Raw genomic sequence first — 16,377 nt, forward strand, 5'->3', positions numbered from 1 at the left:
ACATTGGTGGGAGATTAGGGGGTGGCAGAAGTCAAGTTATTTCTCCTTCTCTCTGCTTCATGCAGATCTCTGGAAATGATTGCATCTTCATTCCTCCTTTGCTCCAGATCCAACTGGTTAAGCCTTCTCTAGTTCCATCATCCTCTGAGTGACCCTGGTTTCTGAGCTCCGGAAACTCTATTCTCCCTTGTCATTCCAACCAAAGCATTGCTGGCAGCTTCCCGAAGTTGCTCATCTCTAAATTGCTATCTTGTCTCCTGTTCATCATCCCAGCCTTTGGTCACCTTTAAAGTCAATTCCCTGTATTAAATTCCTTCTGTTTAAAATAAACTCAAGTAGTTTCTGTTCTGATTAGACCCCAGCTGTTCTCAACACAAAGCATCCACTCCAGGCCGGGCAATTTTGTACCTGGCCCTTCAGCCCCTATGTGCCTGTTATGGTATTTCTGGCCTGGACCTCTGGCCTCATTCTTCAAAGCCCAGCTCAAGCTTCATCTTCTTCAAAATGCCTTTCAACATCACTCCAGTTTTTACTCATCTGACTCCATCATTCCTTGATGACTTTCAATGTGTCTGTCTTCCCAGTTTGTAAGTTCATTGAGGAAGCTTGTACTGGAATCCTATTTCCCAGAGTTCCCACCACAGTGCCAATGCACACAAAGCACTCAATAAATATTGCTTATTTGCTTCACTATAATATCTTCTAGATCTGACTAGGGCTAAAATCATCTGTACTCCTGAATGGAGTGAATTTAGGGATGCTTTTTTGGGTTAGTGCTACTCTTAAGTTTTCCCCATCCTGGATAAACATGTTATAATAGACAGGGAGAGACTATTTTTGTTTTGTGGTGGCAGATAGTGGGTGTTAGGCACAGAGTATAATTCAATGTCCTATATGAAGTAGATAGCAAATAAATATTAAATGAAAAGAAAAAGCCTACACCATAACTGATGGATTTGTGTGGCAAAGCCAATGAAAAAATATTAAAAATGACACTTTAAAAATTGAAATATTTTTGATACTTTTATAAAGTACTATTAAATCTGGAATTAAAGAACAAATATAATTTAATCTATATATATTTAAATAAAATCATAATAAAGGAAAATGCCACAGAAAAAAATACAAATTAATAAATTTAAAATCCAGTCTTTTATGTCTCACATTTCTTATGCCCTAGATCCACATTTTATTCTTTTTTTCCCCTGGTACTTTAACAAGTGCTGGAAACATCAGAGAATTCAATAAACATTTTAGTTTGAAAATATCTAACAGGTGATGTTCCTGCCATCTAGTTGCAAAATTGTCTTAAGGGATTATTTAGGCAAAATAGTTCAATTTGGGGATTTTGTTTTGCAAAATAAAATACTTAGAAAATTTGCTACAGTATTTACTGTTTTCAAGTCAAAAAAACATGTTTATTTGGGACCAGAACATGGTCCAGTTTGAGTTCTTAAGATCTGCTATATAACTAACTAAGTCAGCTTCTGGTATTTCAAGATGATATCAGAAGAAGCTTTGCCTTTTTTTGAAGAAAAAAAAAAAAGTATAATGGCCAGCTAATTTTGAAAATGAGTTTCTTCTCTGCTGCTCTTCTCAACCACAGAGACAGTCATTTGAATGCTTTACAGAAAAGGCCTCAAGCCTCCTCAAATTTCACCTTTTCATTGCACTGCTGATCATTTAGAGGGCAGACTTGTTCCAGACAGCTTTAATTAAACTGTACTGAGGATGCAGATAGATGTCAATGGAAATGATCCATAACATGAGACTAAGCATGTATTTAACAGTGTTCCATCCAGTTCAATCACCTTCTAGCATTTCCGTGGATTTACATTCATGTAGCAAAGACTGAATGTGTATATGTATTTTTTAAAAATCTATCTCATTAGTGGCCATATGCTTCAGCTTCAATGGATACAAGAACTGTCTGCAATCTGCCAAGGATTTAGCAGCATCAATAATTTGTGAATAGTCATGTTGGTACTGGTCGAAGGGTTAAGTGCTCTGCACTCCAGGGGCATCTCTTTTGGGATTTGAACCCTCAGTTGACTGTTAGGAACCTTATCCCCTGTGAGGTTTCCTACTACATGCTGCTTGTCAGATGCATCCAGCTGTAGCTGGGAAGCATTATTAGCTCTGGGATTTAAAGATCGGTGTTAAGTACTGATAGAATGGTGTCTTTGACTTACAAAGCAGGGAGAATATACTGTGGCAAACTCAAGGAGGTTTTCATGTTCCACATTAAGTATACGTTCTTTCCTTTTGCCTATTCTTTCATACACTTCTTGTGAAAAGATTACACAGCATCCTTTTGAGAAAGAGTTTATATTTAACATTTGTTCCTAGAACTTCCTGGTAAATTAGATTGCATCAGCCAAAGTTCAAAGATAAATGTCACTTTAAAATAAGAGAAGGTGCCAGGTGCGGTGGCTCCTAGTACTTTGGGAGGCCAGGGAGGGCAGATCACTCGAGGTCAGGAGTTTGAGACCAGCCTGGCCAACGTGGTGAAACCCTGTCTCTACCGAAAATACAAAAAAAATTAGCCAGGCATGGTGGCGGATACCTGTAATCCCAGCTCCTCAGAAGGCTGAGGCAGGAGAACTGCTTGAACCCAGGAGGCAGAGGTTGCAGTGAGCCGAGATCGTGCCATTGCACTCCAGCCTGGGCAACAGAGCAAGGCTCCATCTCAAAAAAAATAAATAAATAATAGTAAGAGAAGTTTTGATATGAAAAGCATTGCTTCTCATTCCCCTACCCAGAGAGTGAAGAACAGGTAACATAAATGATTTTTTGAAGTTTAACTTATGATACTAGTCTTGAATTAAGATTTCTCAAATGTAGTTGTTTTAATACCAACAGCAGCAAAGATCATATAAAAGCTTTTGCAGCATGTGCTAGACTGTAACTTCATGTACACATAACTCTTGTTTGTCTTGTTCACTCTTAGAGGCTTGGCACTTGGCACAGTACCTGGCAGATAGTACTTAATGAATGTCGGATGGATGGCAAAAAGAGACAACAGGGAAAACAGAAAGAATGAAGGAAAGAAGGAAATAGTTGGAAAAACAGTTTAGTTGATCTGATCTGCATGCAAGTATTTGCTCTCAGTAATATTTTCTAGAAGCTGTTCTAAGAGGATCTGGGGGTGGATGTTTAGCATAAAACATGTTTCAACAGTTTTAATGGATATGGATTTCTGAGCTAACTTACATTATTATGACCTGTTAGTAGTAGCAGCACTTAGTTTCCTTGTTGAGTAAAGGATAGGAACAATTATGTTGTGATGACAGATTTCCATCAGGTTTTTTTTCTGCCACATATCTAGACGTGACTTAGTCTTAATGTACCTGAATACTCCCATAGTAAAGTGTATTGTGATTTCATCAAGGAGGGCAATAATTATTAAGCAGAGGAATCTTTAGTCTTTGTCTCTTTGAATATCTAACTGATCTTAAAAATAAAATGGTTTGTCTATTTCAGTTGATTTTCTACATGTGTTTGTTTCCAGTAATTCCAGCCTTCTTACCCTGGAATAGTTTAACCCATTTCTTAATTGTCCCTAGCTGACGTCTAAAAGGTCTTTTTAAACTTCTTAACTGGACAGCAAGCCCTCAGTGGACACCTTGATTGTGTCTGTTTGGGAAAATGCCAAGCACTAATGAGTATTTTGTTTAATGTAATGGAAACTGAAAGTGCATGGCTTCTTCCCTGACTGATCAATGCCCACTTCTGTTGTTGGAACGTCTCTGTACACTCTAAATCCAAAACGAAGGGTCACAAGAGGGCAGAGCACTTAGTGTCTGCCCAAGGAAGGACTTGAAGATTCACAAGCTTTGTTTATTTGGGCCCGGTATAGACAGACAGTACTGGAGTTAGTACTCTAGGGCCTCCTCCTCTGTGCTCAGATATGCAATTTTTATTAAACCCAAAGTCCGTAATCTTAAACTTTTTTGTGTTAATTTAACAAAATAATAACGGAATGAATTATGTTGTTGAATTCTAAGCCAGGCAATATCTACTTCTAAGAAGTTACCCATTTTTTATTTCATCATTCTTTTTTATAAAATATTTGGTATATATTATATTTACCTTATTGTTTGCTTTTTCTGAAGTTCAAATCACAATGTGTCCAACACAAAATTTTAAGTAAATAATTAAAGCATTATTTCTTAGTTAAATAAAGAGTAATATTTGCTGAAAAATGAAATCTTAAGCAATTGAGTAGGCAAACATGATCAAGTATGTTCGAGTGAAGAGTAACGATTTCCGTGTAGTGCTAACATTCTGCACAGAGACTAAGTGGAAAGTGTAGAAGATGTTTCATTGAACCATATCTAGCTGAATTGATACAGAGCTCCTTTCGGTAGTATTTGTAATTTATAGACTTCTTGTATGTGCTAGATAATTTTCACAAGAAAAGATTTCCAGCCATTTAAAATTTTAAATGAGATTCACCTTTCATCCAAAGTGTCCTGGGTTTAGTGATTTCATTAAAGATCAATGGAGATGATAAGAAAAGAAAAGTTTTGAATCTAAAAAATGGAAATAATTTCATTCCTCAAATTCAAATTTAATGACTTGCTTTCTCTTTATTTCCAAGCCACCATCTTGCTTGATCATACTATCACCTTCCTTTGGAGACTGGAAATATACAAGCCTCCCCAAATTACAGTTTATAATGGAAAGCTCCCCTGACCCTTAATAATTGTTACTTTACTGAAACACTGTAATATCTAAACTAAGTTGCTTATTACACCAAACATGAAGTCCTTTGACCCTTAAGGTTCAATATTGATCAGCCTCACTTTTGTCAATATCACCTCTAATGTCAACATTTCAATGTGAAATAAATTCAGTAAAGGATAGTCTTCTTAATCCACACACATTAAAGATGTTTAATTCCTATTCATTACAAATTTCACCCAGTTTAAGAATTGTTTCTTCCATATTCTCAGTTAATAATTGGAGACTGGGCAGCATTGTAAGTATGTGGTTAAATGTCATTACAATAAGAAGTTAGCTGTAAGATAACCTATACCAAGGACCGAATTCATGGAAAATCATCTCTGATAAAATTACTCCAAAGGAAACTTGAAGCAAATGTATTACAAATTCATCAAACGTGACTGAGATATTTTTTAATCCTGAGATCATGGAGGGAAATGCTTTTAAAAAGAATATTCAGGTGCTTGCTTTGCCCTTGGATAATGCAATAGAAGCTTGTGGTATTTTTCAGATTGTCAAATTGTGTGTGTGTGTGTGTGTGTGTGTGTGTGTGTGTGTGTGTGTGAGTTATTCTCTTGGCAAATTCCATGAATTTCAGTTCCATTTCTTGACAATTTAAAATTTGATTATCCAATTATAACTAAAGGTCATTAGTCTAATGTGGCAACTTCATGACAGTTTTAGTTACAAAAGAATTTCTCAGCTTAGGAAACTGCCATGTGAGAATTTTTTATTGAACTTTTAAGTTGGATGGTATTGTGAAAAGAATTTTGTTTTCTTCTTGTGCTTTTACTATTAATAAAAATATATACTTTTTCCCCTGCCCCATGTTTATATGGTACCATATCACATGCCTCACCTCTCTGAATAACATCACCAAATTAACAGCAAGTGCTCTCTGATATTGCTGATTTTTATCATCATTAGATTTTGTCTTAAATGTTGAGTTCCATTTCTGTTTTGTTTTTAATAACCATAACCTGAATATCATTTTCAGAACTAGAGAAAGTCATTTTCATTTCAATCATATTATAAGTAGAATTTCTGCTAAAATGAAGAACCAGAAAAATTGAGGACATGGCAAATATTTTAACATTAGTTTTATTTGATGTGATGGTGGAAAATTCCTCAGGCAAAACATACCACAGGACCAGACAAAATGGGTGCTGAGGGTCAGAAAGATAGGAGAATCTTTTTCCACATCTCACCCCCAAAGAAATCAACTTTGCAGTGGTAGATGAGTTTGTTGAACAGCTGTTGATTGTGTACCTGCTCTGTTTAAGATCAACAGTGAAAACTCATTGTTTTTCTGGTTTTGCTTTTTTTTTTTTTTTTTTTTTTTTTTTTTTGAGACAGAGTCTCGCTCTGTCCCCCTGGCTGGAGTGCAGTGGCGCGATCTCGGCTCACTGCAAGCTCCGCCTCCTGGGTTCACGCCATTCTCCTGCCTCAGCCTCCTGAGTAGGTGGGACTACAGGCGCCCGCCACCGCGCCCGGCTAATTTTTTGTGTTTTTAGTAGAGACGGGGTTTCACCATGGTCTCGATCTCCTGACCTTGTGATCCGCCCGCCTCGGCCTCCCAAAGTGCTGGGATTACAGGTGTGAGCCACCGCGCCCGGCCTGGTTTTGCATCTTAAGAGTTCCAGACATTGCTGAAAGCCCAGATAGACAAGGTGGTACCTGCACTGCTTCTCGTATCTGTGACCCATTTACCCAGAGAAGAAATTATCCGTGCAGCATGCTGGTTAACACTTCGATCAACAAACAAAAACTCTACCACCCTGCGTGAGGAGTGAGATCTTCACTCTAACTGTTCTCAACACAGTCTCCTGGTGCAAAGCTGGACTAAGTATTTTAATATTACACTTTGCACCTCTTTTGTTCAACAGTAAGACCCAAAATAAACCTTTCTGCCTAGGTATGAACATCTGCTTTGCTTCAAAGGTTCAAAAGTATTCTCTTCAACACAAACTCCCTGACCTCCATGCTTAGAGCCGCGTAAAAGTCAATTTCTTCTGAGCCACTTGTTGAAACTTGTAAATGAACTGATTTTTCTGCAATTGTGACTTATCAATTACATCAGCATTATCATTTCTTGCCCACTGGCAGAGGAGTTATAGTTGTAGATGGGAGTCAGATCAGGCATTCTGTATGACTTCCTTGTCTACTCACTTCATTCCATGTGGAAAGAGACAGGTGTACACTAGAGCTTTAAAAATCTATTTAGAAACGCAGCATCTAGCAGAAAATAATTTTTTTCTATATAGCACATTGTTGTTTTTACCCACTACTGTGCTATGCATGCATTGTACTTCCATTACCTTACTTAATCTTCATGGTAATTCTCTAAGGTACAAGGAGATTAAAAATGACTTAGGCAAGGTCACTACAAACTGGAGAACCAGGACTTGAACCTCGGTAATCTGACACCAGAGTTCTTATTCCTAACCACTTCATTTATACTGATACTCTTAAGAATTTCCTTTCTATAATGAAAATTATGTACTAAATATTTTAGATTTATTAGAAGAATAAATTCTAAAAATATAAAAACTAACTCTTGGCCAATATGGAAGCATTTTATTAGTGTACTGAAGAAAGAGTTTGAGATCAGAGGCATGTACATTTACTTCTAATTTACAAGTTGGTATATGGGAGCAGAAAATGTGGTAATAAGAGTTTTTCTGTCTTTTGAGACATTCAGCCCATTTTTTCACCAGATAATTGGTGAGCTGCATATTTTGTAGTGTTACAGCTTACCCACTATAGTCAAAAGTTTCTGTAGAGCTATTTAAGTAGATGTGATGAGGGTTTGTTTTAAGTAAAGGATGAATGTGACTTTCATTATTCCCTGTGATATATAAACATGAATCAATAAAGGTTCCTCTTGAAACTTGTTCAAGAATTGGCATGCATTTCCAATTAATCTCATAACCTATATTTAACTGTTTGGCTGTGTTCCATAATTGATGGATGTTATTTTAATTCAGACACAGAGAGGGAGAGAATGCCCAGACTAGACAACAGGGTATATGTCAACTTTTAGACACATTTTACTCTCCCAATTAATCTATGTTTTGGCCCCATCACAGTTTGGCTGACAAGACCTCTCTAAATGATCATTATTGTCAGTTCTTAACAAATTGCAAAAATGACTTTTCCTAAAAGATCCATCAAATTGGTGACAAACCTTGCACACAGGGTAGGACATCCAGGTTACTGATTAGCTTTCAAGAATGGACTCAATAGAAAATCAGCTAAGTCTTCAGAAAAGATGGACTTAAAGGAACATTTGGCTGATGGAACCCAGTGGACTGGGAAAGACAGCACTTGAAGTCTGGGTAAAGGTATGAAGACAAAAGTGAGAAAAGCAGATAAAATCAGAAAGTAAAGAACTATTGAGAGAATAAAATACATATATACTTTTTCTTCTTCATTGTCTGTATGGTAAAGTTCAGGTCCCTTCACACAGCATTCAAGGCCCTTCACAAATTGATGCCAACCATTTCTCAGCCTTATCCCCTAGCACTGTCCCCTCTGTTTCATGTCCTGCCAGCAGTGTGTGCTCTTCCCAGTGACATGGCACACTCATGTAACAGTGCTGCTGAACTTGCTTTCTCCTCTGTCCTCACTTCATTGACTTGGAAAAGTCTTCATTTTTGAACCTTAAATGTTACGTTATTTTTATGAACACTTTGCAAACTCCCCCTTCCCCACCTCCACTCATCACACCCAACAAGTAGTAATTGCCTTTCCCCCACTCCCTGAGCTTCTTTCTGCATCTTCCTTATCATGTTGACATTTGCTAGGGGTCAAAATGCACAGTTTCCTCATCTTGGTACAACCAAGCACCTAGCGTTCAATCCATTTTTACTCAACTACATTCCTTTTTAATGTCCAGGTCGCTTTCCACTCCCCAGCTCCTTCATGATACATCTTCCTCCCTCACTCTTATTTTTAGAATAATAACATTATTCCAGTGCAACATAATCACATAATAATAATAACTGACATTTGTATAAGACTTCATAAATTACCAATACTTTCAAATCTGTATTAGCTTGCTAGGGCTGCCATAACAAAATACCACAAATAGGGTGCCTTAAAGTACAGAAATTTATTTTCCCACAGTTCTGGAGGGTAGACGTCCAAGGTCAAGGTGCTGTCAGGTTTAGTTTCTTGTGAGGCCTCTCTCCTTGGCTTGTAGATGGTTTCCTCTCATTGTGTCCTCACATGGTCACTCCTCAGTGTGCATACTGTGTCCTGATCTCCTCTTCTTATAAGGATATCAGTCATATTGTATTAAGGTCCACTCATGTGACCTTATTTTATCTGAATTACCTCTTCAAAGGTGCTGTCTCCAAGTACAGTCACATTCTGAGGCACTGAGAGTCAGGACTTCAACATGTGGATTTGGGGCAGGGGTTGTGGAGAAAAGACACAATTTAGCACATGAGTATCCATTATCTCGTTTATCCTCACAAGCAATAGCTGCAGCCACTCTGTGCCCGTGCACTGTTTTCATGGTGAACTTCTTCAAAAGACGGCTCTTCTGCACCTAACTTTACTTCTTCAGGCCTTCATGATCTAGACCTCAAGTCTATTTATTTGGGAAAGGGGATTTGTTGCTTAATGAGTGAATACAACAATGTGTCAAAATTCTAGAGTTTCTTACAGAGTTTACATTGTCAAGAGCTGAGCCTCATTGTCAGTAGAAAGAGAAGAAAGTGCTCCTTCCCTAGCACTGAGAAAACAGGAAAACTAAATTCGTAAACAAAACTTGGTTTTTGCAATCATTCAAAGCCTAAGTAAGGGATTTAAAGGTGCATATATTGGGCATTTCAACTGGACTAGCCTAGTTAAGAATGGAAATGGGTACCTACTGCCTTGTACGGCTGCCTATTTTCTGACCCCAGTGCCCACAAAGCACTCATTGATGTGAATGACTCCTTTCATATGAAAAAAATAGTGAGGCTGGTCTCGAACTCCTGACCTCAGGTGATCTGCCCACCTCGGCCTCCCAAAGTGCTGGGATTACAGACATGAGCCACCGTGCCCAGCCTTTCAAAAGGATCTTAATCCCAGGCCAAAGCGGGGAGCACTGTATATACCACAGTATGACTGAGAGCTGTTTTAGAGCCCTGCAAAGTTCCCCTTGTTAGCATTTTTAGTCAAGGGTATGAAGACACTGTGCACTGCAAGACTCAACCCGTTTCTGATTCCTTTCTCATAAATCACTCTGATACTATACCTGGAAAAAGCCATCACATGCCATCCAATGCATCAGTTGCAGAACTGCATCTGAGCTGCAAGTGGAAGACACGGTAGATGCAACATTGACTGTGACCTGGACATGAAGCTAGTGCAACCTCAGCCCTGCCTTGCTTCAGAAGGTGGGTAGCTATGTCTTGTCCTCTTTATTCATACATTGAAAAGTGGGGAAACAATGCAATGGCTTGATCATAAGGTCACTTCTCTCCAGTCGAGAATTATTTCCCTTCCTTTTATAAAGTGGGAAAATTTTAAATCCTCCTGATGGGTAGGGTGATTTTTGAAATGGTTTTGGAAGGTAGAGGCTGCTGATTCTGTGCTTTTTTCTCTAGGAATCTCCCTCTTCTCTTTTTCACTTCCTTCGACTTTTAATAGAAACAGTTTATATTAATATGGTGATGGCACTTATGTGTATAAATAAATGCAAACAGCTATTAAATTTTCTGAAAGTAGCATCACCATCTTTTTACACAACTTGTGCTAGTGAGTGTTTTTTCATCATAATTTCCAAGTTCAGCTGCCAAAGAGCATTTCCCAGAGATCTTTGTGGTAGTGTAGGCATCCAGCACACGATTGCGAGAAACCCACAATTGAGGAAGAGATCTTTAAGATTTGAAATTTGAAGAATTTTTGCCACTAAGTGACAGACCCTCATATCAATATTTAACTAACAAGGTTTTCTCTTAGAGTACACAAATACATATTTGATTTTTGATTCTAAACATTATATATGTATGTATATATACACATATACACACATATATATGAATCAATTTTGTTTTTTTAACTTTTATTAACCATGCCCTCTTGCCAGAAGAATTTAGAGATCATCAGTATCAAAATTAGTCTATGCTGATGACTATTCTAGCATCCAAAACACAAAAGTATGTAAGAAGACCCAATCAGTGCACAAAGTTGTAGGTAGTTACAGGAAAGTGAGGTTTTTTTTTTTTTTTTTTTTTTTTTTGAGATGGAGTCTCGCTCTGTTGCCCAGGCTGGAATGCAATGGCATGATCTCTGCTCACTGCAACCTCCACCCCCTGGGTTCAAGCAATTCTCTGCCTCATCCTCCTGAGTAACTGGGATTACAGGTGCCTGCCACCATGTCCAGCTAATTTTTGTATTTTTAGTAGAGACAGGGTTTCCCCACCTTGGCCAGGCTGGTCTTGAACTCCTGACTTCTTGATCCACCTGCGTCGGCCTCCCAAAGTGCTGGGATTACAGACATGAGCCACCGTGCCTGGCCCAGAAAGTGAGCATTTTTTTAAATGAGCCTTGATTTCCCTCTTGCATACAAATGTAAAAATACCAATTAGCATCTTTTTTCTGGATCTGTGTTGTTTGTGCATATCTGCCTAGTAGGTCTCGTATTCTTTCTCCTCCCTCTTTCCCTAATTGTTGGGCAGTAAGAGAGATGGGCAGATCAATCTACGTGAGTAAAGCTTGCAGAGAGCAGAAATAGATTTACTAACTTTGATGATGGCTTCTAGTGACTCCTTACCATACACATGACTGGGTCGCCATAAAGCCACCTGAGCCGATCACCTTAATAGGTTAAAAGACGACATCGAGAGATTTTAAGCAGAAGTGATTTCATTTTCTTTCTCTCACTAGTTACATGGTTAGCTCGTTCATATGCTGATTTGTTATACCACATAGGGCTGGCTCATAGTCCTTGCCAGCCATCTGAAATCTTGATGGTGTCAGAAATGGACTGTCTCCTGGGAATGTATAAGAAAGGAGGCATGAGCTCCTCCTCTTCAAGGACACTCTCTTCAATCCATTATCTCCTGCCTGTGTGCGATAGTCTAATCTATCAAAATACAGTGATTGAATACAACTTTTATTTCAGATAATGAATGCATTGATTTAATAACGGATTTGTACTACATGGTATTATAGTTCCGTAAATGAACACTGAAATATTAAAATGGGAAAACTTACCATTGGTCCAAGTTAAATCATAGGCACTTCTTTTACTGGAAACCCTAATAAGATAACAACTCATTTGATACTTAAAACAAAAAAATGTGTTATATAAGTACTTAACATTTTCTAGCTATTTTTAAGCCACCTGTTTTTCCTATCATAAGTACATCTGGCATCAGGCAAACAGATTACAGTCATGGACATGTGACTAATTTATAATGTTTTTATATTTTCGTTTTTTTGGCAGACTAATCCAGGTTGATATATTAGTCTGGCTTTCAAAGATGACTCTTGAAATCTTGCACTCTTGCAACCTTGTTACCTTTTTCTCTTCCAAACCCTAGAATATTTTTGGCAAGTCCTAAAACTGAATTATAAAACAGAGTCAGGGAGACAGAAATGAACCCTTTTATGTTCTATCCATCTAGTGCCCCTTCCAGAGCTAACTTCTAAAAGGAATCATGAATCTGTTGTACCCAATGTTGATTTTGAAAGATCTTTGTACTTTCAATCATTCTTTCTTCCTTTGGTTTACTAGGCACATTGGCGCTTGTGTTTGCATCCTATTTTGAGAATTGCATTTTGTCTAAATGTAATGGAAGTTTAATAACTCAAGCCCAGCAGGAGAAGAATCAGTTGCTTGCCTTTGCAAAAGAAGTTTGAAGTTTTGAGCCATAAGGAATGGAAGCAAAACTGTGGTAGCTCTGTTTCTGCATCTTGAGTTAGAGAGGTCAAGTCTACTTATCTCCTCAGAACTTTTTTTTAAATTCTAGATTTAGTGGGTATAAAGACAGTTTTGTTACATGGACATACTGCATAGTGGTGAGGTCTCGGCTGTTAGCATAGCTATCACCCGAATAGTGTACCTTGTAGGTACTAAGCAATTTGTCATCCCTCACTCTCCTCCCACCCTCCCACCACTGAGAGCATCTTTTTGATCTGGCATCAAAAGGTGAGCTATCCCTATTTATGGAGATTTTTTTTTTTTTTTTTTTTGAGACGGAGTCTCTCTTTGTCGCCCAGGCTGGAGTGCAGTGGCGCCATCTCGGCTCACTGCAGCCTCCGCCTCCCAGGTTCAAGCGATTCTCCCGCCTCGGCCTCTTGAGTAACTGGGACTATAGGCGCCGCTACCACGCCCAGCTAATTTTTTCTATTTTTAGTAGAGACGGGGTTTCACCGTGTTAGCCAGGATGGTCTCCATCTCCTGACCTTGTGATCCGCCCACCTCAGCCTCCCAAAGTGCCGGGATTAGTGAGGCACCCTGCAATATTTGTGGAGAATCTTTTGTTGTCTTTCTACTGTTATCACTACAAATTTTATTCAGAAACCGATCTTTGTGTTGTTGTTGTTGTTGTTGAAAAAATCCCCTTATGAACTGCTATGGTCAATCAACTACAACACTTTCTAGCAGACATAAGGTAAAAATGGGATGGCTCAGAATCGCCCAGATCCTTCACGACCTCTCGACCGCCTCCTGTCACGCTCCCGCCGCCGCCGCCTGGGCCACCGCCACCGCCACCGCCACCGCCACGACCACGGTCTCTAGACCCAGAACGACGCTCCCGGGATCGGGATCTTGATCTATGCTTCTTGCGACGCCGCCCATACAGCTCCCGCCGCAGCTCTCTGGAAATGGGCTTCAAATGCATGAAGCCGCAGAAGCCGCCTCGTGAGCGAATATTCTCCCATGGCGGCAGGCTTCTCTGAAGTCCGTCTCAGGTGACGGCTCGGCGTGGCTCGGCTGTCCGTTAAACCAACGGTTGTTCAAGTCAGTCACAGCCTTTTCCGCATCTGCCTCACGGCGAAACTTGCCGTACACGCTCCCCACCAGGTGGCCTCCCAGCTTGTCACAGACGTTCGTCTCCTCAGCTTCCCCATACTTCTCCTCCATTTCTGTAAAAATCTCCTCAAAAAATTCATCACAGTGTTCCTGCATCTTAGCATCGCTCACGGCACAGCGCAAACCGTCGGCCGACTGGGAAGAGTTTTGAGGGTTAGGGGAAATGTTCAAGAGGCCAATGGTCTGGCTAAACGTCGGTTTATTGTGCAACCGAGAGCACCTGTCTCCATGACGACATGCTCCAGTTTTGAAGTAAAATGAACAGCTGACTTTGTCTTTCTCGGTGCCGAAGATGGAGGCCGGATACTCCGCCGTGTCCCACCCGCCGACGCCCGCGAGAGACCTGTGGAGAATCTTAACTGCTGGGTTGAATATGTCGTATGCTTCCTTTAAAAATCCACCAAAGGCCCCGAAGTAATGGACGTGTTTTTAATTAATCTAATATATAAAGCATGCATCAGATATACTTCAAAACAGAGCAGCTAGCAGAACACCTTGAAAGATTCATTAGAACCTTTTTTTTTTTTTACAGACATGCAACTAAGTTAAATGTGTCAACTCAAAACTGAAATGAGAAATAGCAGGGTGCTTTCTAGATTGAGACTCAAGAACATGGGAATTCTAATCTTGTCTCTGTTTCTGACTGGTTGCATGACTTTAGTAATGTTTATGACATATTTCTAACTACTCTTCCTTCTGGCCAAAACCCAGAACAACGTTTAATAGAGCATTTTAAGCTTCTAAGAAAATGGCCCTAGTTCAGTTGACAGCAGTAAACCGTTGCATTTGTAAATGTGAAGTTAGGTTGCCTGGATTCAAATCCTGGTCCCACCACAGCTGCTGCTTAACCTCGGGTTAATCCCCTACTGAAGAGCATTAGGTAGTCTTTTGCTATTATATATACTACCACAATGAACATCTTTTTACATATACATATGTTTATGCATTTAAATAACTGTATATATATACACATACACACACACACACACACACACACACACACACACATATATATATATATATATATTCCCAAAAGTAGACTTCTTCAATCTAAGATTAGGTAAATTTTATTTTATTTTATTTTATTGAATTATTTTTTATTTATGTTTATTTTGAGATAGAGTCTCGCTTTGTTGCCCAGGCTGGAGTGCAGTGGTGCAAGCTTGGTTCACTGCAACTCCACCTCCTGGGTTCAAGCAATTCTCCCTGCCTCAGCCTTCTGAGTAGCTGGGATTACAGGCGTCTGTCACCAGGCCTACCTAATTTTTGTATCTTTTAGTAGAGATGGATTTTCACCATGTTGGCCAGGATGGTCTTGAACTCCTGATCTCAGGTGATCCGCCCACCTCGGCCTCTCAAAATGCTGGGATTACAGACATGCGCCACCACACCTGGCCAGATTAGGTGAATTTTAAATTTTCAGGTATATTGCTAAATAGTCCTCCAAAGTCATTATACCAAATTTGTACTCCCACCGACAGTGTATATAGAGGTTCCAAGTTCCCTACACCTTTCCCCACACTGTTAACTGGCAATTTTAAATTTTAAAAATTTTCATTAGTCTCAAAGTGGAAAGATGGAATCTCATTTTTTATTTTCTCACCCTTAATTTTAAGTAAAGATTGGCATCTTTTCATATTTTAGTAGCAATTAAGTTATAAAAATCCCATTCTCAATTTTCTGTTAGGTATTTTGTCTTTTGCTTATTGATTTGCAAAGCTCTCAGTTGATTAAGATCTTTGTGAAACAGAAAATTTGGAAAGCAATTTTGATTAACTTTAATCATGAAGGATATTTATAAATTTGAAAACTTTATTGCACTTGGCATTACTGCCTGAGAAAAGACAAAACCTCCCCAGACATGAACAGTGAAAATCCTTAGCTATGTAATACCAGAGTTATTACCATAATAATCATTGAAATAATTTATATGTAAAGAAAAATGCAAGGAGGAGCCAGGCACAGTGACTCACGCCTGTAATCCAAGCACTTGGGGAAGCTGAGGCTGGTGGAGTGCTTCAGCCCAGGAGTTTGAGACCAGCCTGGGCCACATGTTGAAAACCCATCTCTACCAAAAATACAGCAAAATTAACTGGGCATGGTGGCACACACCTGTAGTCCCAGCTACTCAGGAGGCTGAGTTGGGAGGATCACCTGAGCTCAGGGAGGTTGAGGCTGCAGTGAGCCATGATTGTACCACTGCACTCCAGCCTGGGCAAAAGAGTGAGACCCCATCTCAAAAGAAAAGAAAGAAAGAATAATATTGGTAAATCTAAGGAGTGATCCCTGCCTTTAAAAAGTTTACAGTAAAAGACATAGAACACATTCACACGAAATGCTGAGACAACACAAGGAACTAGTGCTGCAGGCCATACACGCTACAGCCTACCTCTAGTTGGAGTGATTAAAGAATGTTACTTAAAAGAAAACACATGTTTGAATAGGCAGAAAGATTCAGAAGAACAAAGGTATGAATCAAGTGAAAGAGACAGTAAATAGACAAAGGTAAATGGATTAGAGGCTTGTATGGGGGACAGGGGAAAAGTTCAGCTATGAAAAGGTAGATTGGGGTCAAATTATTGAAGGCCTTGGCTGTCTGATTTAGCTTGCAT

General features: G+C 39.2%; 1 pseudogene across 1 annotated transcript; it reads right to left on the reverse strand.

The window, feature by feature from the left end:
• Window positions 1–13,359: 13,359 nt before the first annotated feature.
• Window positions 13,360–14,092, reverse strand: LOC104665659 (annotated as a pseudogene). Its single transcript, XR_004057365.1, has one exon. The product of XR_004057365.1 is annotated as a splicing factor U2AF 35 kDa subunit pseudogene (transcript).
• Window positions 14,093–16,377: the final 2,285 nt, after the last annotated feature.

This window comes from Rhinopithecus roxellana, chromosome 5, assembly GCF_007565055.1.
Source record: "Rhinopithecus roxellana isolate Shanxi Qingling chromosome 5, ASM756505v1, whole genome shotgun sequence".
Lineage (NCBI taxonomy): Eukaryota > Metazoa > Chordata > Mammalia > Primates > Cercopithecidae > Rhinopithecus > Rhinopithecus roxellana.